Below are 7,673 nucleotides of genomic sequence, written 5' to 3' on the forward strand. Positions count from 1 at the left end.
TCCTGTTGCTGCCCTGTGTGATGGAGATCCTGTAGTCAGACCAGCCCCTTCCTGCATTCCAGCAGTTTATGGGTAGTGTACATTTTGAGCCAGGCCCATTCAATGCCCTGGATCTGGGCCTGAGAGATATGTTAGCTGGTCAGCCCGTTGGCTCTCCTGCTTTCCCGCTCTTGGAGCTGGCTCACACACTACCAGGGTCAGCTTTACCCTGCTGTCCAGGTGAGGGGCAGGGCCTGTTCTCCCTAGTGTTGCAGCTGGTAAGGGACATGGCTAGTTTTCTCCCACTCTCATGATCCTAAGATAAGCTCTCCTGCCTGCCATAGCTGGTAAGGAATGAGGGAGGGGAAGTAGGTATCTGTCCCTCATCTACACCACAGCACAGCAGATGAGAGGCAGAGCTGGCTATCCTACAACCACCATGTCCAGGGCCAGGTCTACTGTGCTGCTCAGGTGAGGTTCAGGGCCTGCTTTCCAGAGTACTGTAGCAGATGAGGGACAGGGCCTGCTCTCCCTCCCACAGCAGGTGGCAAGGGCAAAAGGGAGAGGAGATCTCTCCCTCATCAATGCTGTTGCATAGGAGATAAGAGGCAGGGTCAGCTCTCCCATGCTCATGTCCTTGGGGCCAGCTCACCTGCAACCTCCACCTCGAGGGTCAGCTCTGCTGTTCAGCACAGGAGACGTTTAGGGCCCAGTCACCCAAATGCTGCAGGTGGAGAGGGGCAGGGAGCACTCCTGCTTTCATGACCCCAGTGCCAGATCTCCCACTTGTCACAGACGATGAGTGTTAAGTGGGGAAGAGGACATCTTGCTCTTGTCCATGCCACTGCATTGGAGATGAGTGGCAAGGGCAGCTCTTTTATTCTCATATTCTTGAGGCCAGCTCACCTGCAATTCCCACAACATGGGGCCACTCTTTGGAGTACTGCAGCTGGCTAGGGGTGGGGTCAGATGTCCTTCCTAGGGCAAGCTTTCCCATGATTCTCATATAAGGAGTGGGGCCAGTTCTGCACAGTCCTCAGATATCGACATGTTCCTGGGTGGCAGCCCAGCCTAGAGAGATTCACCAGGCCTTGGGTCATAGCAGATCCTTGCTACTGCAGGACCAGAGGCTCAGACGTGGCTCCTGGTGGGCAGTATAGGTCAGGACCCCATCATGGTCCCAGGTGGCATCACCCACTATTCAAATCAGGATGTTGCTTACTATTCTTGAGTCTCCAGTTCTGCCTCTTCTCATTGTGCCCACAGCCTTCTGTTTCTTGTTCTCTTCCATATCTCTACTATTTATTTGATCATCGTGGTGCCTGGGGTCTCTGACTGTCTGCAGTTGTCCCAGAAATGCTATGTCCCATTTGCACGTTATAGAGTCAGGCAGGGGGCATCTCAGGCATGGCCTGTCCCTGCCCCACTTGTGTGGTGTCTGACTGGTGGTCATTTCAGGTTCTTTTTTTTTTTTTTTCAGGGAGTGTTAGGCTATTAATCATTCAGAGTTGAACAGGTCAGAACCCTGCAGATAGACACGTCTCTTTCCTTTTTTGCCACCTACTAACACACATGAGACACAGCAACCACATCTGCAGCGCTAGGGGCATTCACCTTGAATGTTTTGCATTTCTTCTCTGTACAGGTTATGACACAACTAGTAACATGGTTTGTTGACAGAGCTGATCTGGTTTTTCCAAGAATGGCCTTTTCTTTTGCTACCACCCTTCCTCGGAGTAAAGTTTTTTTTTCTTCCCCATCTCTAAAAAGTCTGTAATTTTCTGATCTTTTCATTTATAAAAACACTCTAGCTTAAAATGACTTAAAAAAGTCCATCTAGGGCATGTTCCGCAAATCGCTTCCTGCACAACTGGGACTTAAGGACTTGAGTTTACATTCCCTGAGACCACTGAAAAGTCACAGTGGTGCATGGCTTCTCTGTTCTCCTATGACAAGAGGGAGATGAAGACAGAAGGAACTTCAGAAGCGTGAGCGCCAGCTAGCATGCCATGTTCAGCAGCAGATAAGACCCTGTATCTCACACAGGTATAGAGGTGATCACTGCTCCTCAAGGTTATTATTATATATCCACATGTGACTTATGGCAAGTGTGTGCTTGCACAGACACACATGTGTGCACACAATGCCATGTGAACATTCTCTCTCTCTCTCTCTCTCTCTCTCTCACACACACACACACACAATTTACATTCAAACTTCAATTTTCTACTCAATCCACAGATTCTAGACGCCTTTGATGCTGAGCCTGTAGCTTCTCCCCTCCCTCTGTGCTACCTCTGCATCACTTCCCTTGTGTGCTCAGGTCCTTGCTCCCACCAGGATCAGAAGTACAGGGAGAGTAAACTCAGAAGCAGGACAAAGAATGATGAGGCTGCTGTTGTTCCCCAGTCCTTGATGCCTCCTGCTTGCACCAGGGTTCACCCAGTGTTCGTCTCTCCATCCCCTTCTTTATCTCTTGTCTCACAGAGGTCCGCACACATGGAATCATAAAGGTCAACTCAGGATCTTTTTCTTTTCTTTTCTTTTCTTTTCTTTTCTTTTCTTTTCTTTTCTTTTCTTTTCTTTCTTTCTTTTTTTTTTTTTTAAAGATTTATTTATTATTATATCTAAGTACACTGTAGCTGTGTTCAGACACACCAGAAGAGGGCAGTGTCAGATCTCATTATGGATGGTTGTGAGCCACCACGTGGTTGCTGGGATTTGAACTCAGGACCTCTGGAAGAGCAATCAGTGCTCTTAACTGCTGAGCCATCTCTCCAGCCCAACTCAGGATCTTTATGAGTTTGGTTCTTCCAGCTGCAGCCAGGGCAGCTTGAACCACAGCAGTTTACCTGCTAACAGCTCTGGAGGCTGGAAGTCCAAGATCAAGGTGCCAGACAATTTGTTTTTCTCTGGCTTGCAGACGGTTGTGACCCTTCCTACCCGATGGTATACACAGGCTCTTCTTGCTAACAAAAGCTTTTCAGCAGTGCACTTGTTTAACGTGGGCCTTTCAAGGCATTTTCTTTCTTGCTCCTGTCTAAAGTGTCCCTTGACCACAGGAAACATCAGACACCATCACTGATGTTTCAGTAAATGCTGCTCTCCTTCTTTGCCCTGTAATTTTTGTCCTGTTATCATTTGCTGGAAACTGATTCTCGTTTTATGCTTTTAAGGGCACAGAGCTTTGCTGAGTGAATTTCCCCCAACCTTAGAGATTGGTACTAATTTCTCCTCAAGAATTTTCTTGCATTCTGTTTTAGGAATTTGCATAGGGCTGACTGCTTATAAATGTAGCAAGAAACCATCTGCAAGGCCTTTTCCCTAAGGAAAGTCCCAGGATTACTAATGAACTCTTTTTTCCCCCTAGAGATTGTGCTCCTTGTGGGTGGCAGAAGGGAGGCCACTGTATCGAGCTTTTTCTGTCTCTACATACACTCTTTATATAACACCTTAATTAATCTCTAGATTTCTCTAACATGGGCTAGAAATAGGGTATGGGACACTGATGGATTGTCATGTCACCAATGGTAGTCTTATGTGACTAATCTAACACCTCTGTATAGATGACAGTTTTTTTTTTAAGCCACTTACTACTGTCCTTTGGGTTGCTATTTCTGCTGGAATTCTACAACTGCAAAGGAACTTCATTTAACATCTTCTAACAGGATGCATGTATCTAATGTTTAGTGTGACCTGGGAAGGACCAGTGTTCTTTCCCAGTCAGACAGGAGGGTATGAAAATAAATAGAAAGCTAAGCATGTTCTCTCTATGTATATCAAGATTCAACAAGTTCCTTTTGTGTTCCTTTTGTTTTTCTAGCTCTCTGTGTGCTGTGTTCTGCCCAAATGTCCTTTTGTTGAACAATATAAATAAGTATTTATTCCTTAACAAATAGTAGCTACTTTACTCTGCTGTTCCAAGGCCATGGCAAGACACATGAACAATAGACAGTGTGTAAGTGTTGGTGGACGAGCTGAGGTGGATATGCACTGGCAATTTGGAAAGAAATCTGAAGCTTTGAATGCCTGATGAAGCTGTGGGAAGCAGGAAGCTGCATCGAATGTGAATACTGAATGAAGAAGGGGGAGGCTGTGTTTAATTGAGCAGAGAAAAATTGAAAAGGAAAATCCGTCTCTCCTTTTAGCTAGCACCTCAAAAATGTCCTGAATTTAGAAGGGCCCTGAACTCATGTGTATGGCTGCATCTATCAGAAAAATAAATGCACTTCACAAACCTCAGAGATCGAGTACCACAAAGATATTTTTCTATATTTACCGAGGTACATTGGAGAATCACCTCACACACTCATAGCTCCACCTGTGTTCCATACTTAAAAGATCTTCAGATCATGTACTCTGGCTAGGAAGCATGTTCCTTTAGAGCAAGGCATATTCTGTTTATGTGGAAGTGACAAAATTGGCAGCCTCTTCTGATGAATGCATGGCAGAATATTATTTACCATGGTAACAGATTTTTGTATTAACAACATGGGAGGGGACTTTGCAGCAAGTTCAAGCAGAAGTGCATCTAGACTTTGAGGAAATAAGCTGTTATCTAAACACAGGGATTTGGAGCAGGTATAAACCCAACAGAGAAGATGACACTCTGTATAGGACAGTGGTGCGTTCAGCTTGCTCCAGCTTACAAAGACTTCATGAGGAAAAGTCAAGTTCAAACAATCCAATGGGAGGAGGTGGCGAGGATCTGAGCCGGAATGGAGGGAAGTGGCATTCTCACAGAAAGTAAATGAAGGAGAGAGATTGCTGGTGCTTGCAGGAGGGAGAGAAGAGAATAGAATGTGTGTGCTTATCAATGGTTAGGAAAACCATTGATGGCTGCAGCTTCTACCCTACCTTCCAAGATCAAAAGGACAATAGGCTACCAATGTTTTGTTTATGCAAATATAAAAGCATCTATTGAATAAAGGCATGTACTTATTATGCTCTTAAAACATCTGCTCTTGCAAAGCACTTGAAAATAATTATGCCCTAACAGGACTAAAACAGCTGTGCAGGAATCCATAGTCACCAACCGATCTTGTGCCTGGAATGTATGTATGACAAACTGCAGAAATGGACCCTGGGGGTATTTGAATCAGTGGACAGACTATTGATTATGCATATTTTTCTCCATGAGCTGTTGTTATTTAGGTGTGTGGAATAGACTGCACCTGGAGTCCAAGAGAAAGAGTCTACCAGGGATGTGTTACTTAGAGTCTTTTAAGCAAACTCTTTCCAAGTAATGCACAAGCAAAAAGCACTCTCAAGGGATGTTGACAAAGCACCAAGAGGTGATGTATCTGAAATTAACCTTGGAAGTGGAGATATGACCAGACACTTTCCTCTCCCTCACCTCCTGCACAAAATAAATCCCAAGGTTAAGTCCTGTTCCCTCTTTCCTGTGCCACTCTCTCTAGTCTGATTGGGTTTCCTTACCTGGCCTCTAAAGGAATAACCTATATATCGATTCCATGTACTACTTTTGCATCCTGTCTTGAAAAAGTTGTCACAAAATCAGTGGAGAGGCTTGGGAGATAGCTTAGGGGGTCAAATGTTTGGTGCACAAACATGAGGACCTGAGTTCAGATCTTTAATTAAGATGCAAAAATCCAGGCATGTGGCATATGCCTGTAACTCCATTGCCAATGGTTGGAGACAAGTGTATTGCTGGAGTTCTGGCCAGACAATCTAGCCAACAGATGAGCTCCTGATTCAGTGAGAGACCCTTTTCTCAAAAATATGATGCGGTGAATGATTGAGGAGGGTGCACCACATTGACCTTTGGCCGCCACGTGCACATGCACACATGCACACATGCACCTGGATGCACATGTTGAAAAAAATTTAGGTGCAGCGTTTCTTTTCCTGGGCAAGAGAAAATGTCACTCAGAGAGTAAATCCCATCTATTCTTTCCTCACTGTACTTAATATTATTTCTGGAAGTGCTCACTCTTAAAAATCATTTTAAAGGCAATAACCTATTATTTAAACACTATGATTACAGTTAACACTTCAAAACATATGGAACAGCTCAAGTCCTCCAGGTACTGGTAATAACTTGGAAGAGGATGGAGAAGTCTCGGTAGCTTCTCCCCTCTCACTGCTGCACGCTGTGATGCATGGATTGCCAGGTACAGAGGGCTGTAGTACATGTTCCATCTCGATGCTGTTTTCCTTGTGTTGAAAGAGCATTCCAAAATTTATCAGCCTTCACCAGATTCAATCAGGCAGCCACTCGAAGCTGCTCAAGGGAGAGTTGTGTTGTTCAGGACTGACATGTGGAAAAGCAATCAGACACTGAATTATATGGCTGGCTTTCTTTGTCTTCATCTGTTTAAAGTGCTCAGTGAGCCCCAGTGAAATAATAGAGCTGTGTGTAAAAGCCCTTGGAAAACCTCATTCATCACCAAGTTCGTAGAGACCGAGCAAACAGCTGAAGGTCTGCCGTCACGAAGGTAGAAGACAGGCAGTGTTTTGATATTTTCTGGGATCCTGCTGTGAACAAGGTTTTGCCGTCTTCTACCCCACTGCTATGCTCCAGACCTTAAACATTTGGACCCTAGATGTTCGTCAAAGGCAGAAAGACAAACAGCAAGTGGGCAACTAAGAGATTAAGAACTGTGGCTGCTAAAATAATAACACTTAAGCATTTCTTGTCACTTTGAAAGCCTTAAATGCATTATAAGAAGAACTCTAATCATATGTATGACTATAGTCATATGTCATATATGACATATATTTATGACATATATATTTATATATATTCAGTTTCTCTTAGAATCTGCCATAAGCAAGTCTAGCTATAATTATTTAAGTGGAAGAAACTAGATTGGCTGGACCACAGGCAAGAACAAATGGTGGCTCAGAGCTGGCCCCTGTGGGGATTAACATTCAGGAGGTTAGTGTTAGTGGCTTGAAATTTCAGCGTTGTTTTCTTCTAGGGCTCAGTATAATTTTGGCTTATATCCAGATCTCTTCACTTAGGATTTAGGCTTAGGGGATGTAAAGAAACATTAGTATTTGCTAAAGTTATATGTAATAAATACTATAATTTGTTTTTGTAAAAAGCAATGTATCGTAAAAACCAAAGTCGTGGTTATGTTTTAAAGATTATTTCCAGTTTGTACCCATAGGAGGGATTCTCTACAATATTACAATTTGAAGTAATTTTTTAAAAAGGTGTATTTATTTGTTTTATGAATATGAGTATACCATTGCTCTCTTCAGACACACCAGAAGAGGGCATCAGATCCTACTACAGATGGTTGTGAGCCACCATATGGTTGCTGGGAATTGAACTCAGGACCATCTGGAAGAGCAGTGTTCTTAACTGCTGAGCCATCTCTTCAGCCCAATTTGAAGTAATTTGAAAAGTGTTAGAAATGAACTATGAGTTAACTATCTCCTTGGAAGAGAAGAGTCATTAATATGGGATTTCTCAAGATACAACAGTATCCCTTCTATCTAAGATCAGATATAGTTAAAAAAAAAAAAAAAAAAAAAAACTAAGCCAAAACCAAAACCCCCAATCAACCAAGTAACCAAACAGCAGCAGCAGGAGCAACAGCAATAACAAAAGACAAAAACAAAACAAACAAAAATAACCCAGGGCTAGGAGAGATAGAAGAGATGACATTCAAGTAGGCTTTCTGATTTGAATTTGCAAGCTACTTGGAAGTGAATGTGACCTG

General features: G+C 43.5%; 1 non-coding gene across 1 annotated transcript; it reads right to left on the minus strand.

The window, feature by feature from the left end:
- Positions 1 to 1,461: 1,461 nt before the first annotated feature.
- LOC127664273 (small nucleolar RNA SNORA17) lies at positions 1,462 to 1,590 on the minus strand. The gene has a single exon (XR_007973132.1). It is a non-coding gene; the product is annotated as a small nucleolar RNA SNORA17 (small nucleolar RNA).
- Between the last annotated feature and the right edge of the window lie 6,083 nt (positions 1,591 to 7,673).

The sequence above is a fragment of the Apodemus sylvaticus genome, chromosome 13, assembly GCF_947179515.1.
Source record: "Apodemus sylvaticus chromosome 13, mApoSyl1.1, whole genome shotgun sequence".
Taxonomy (NCBI): domain Eukaryota; kingdom Metazoa; phylum Chordata; class Mammalia; order Rodentia; family Muridae; genus Apodemus; species Apodemus sylvaticus.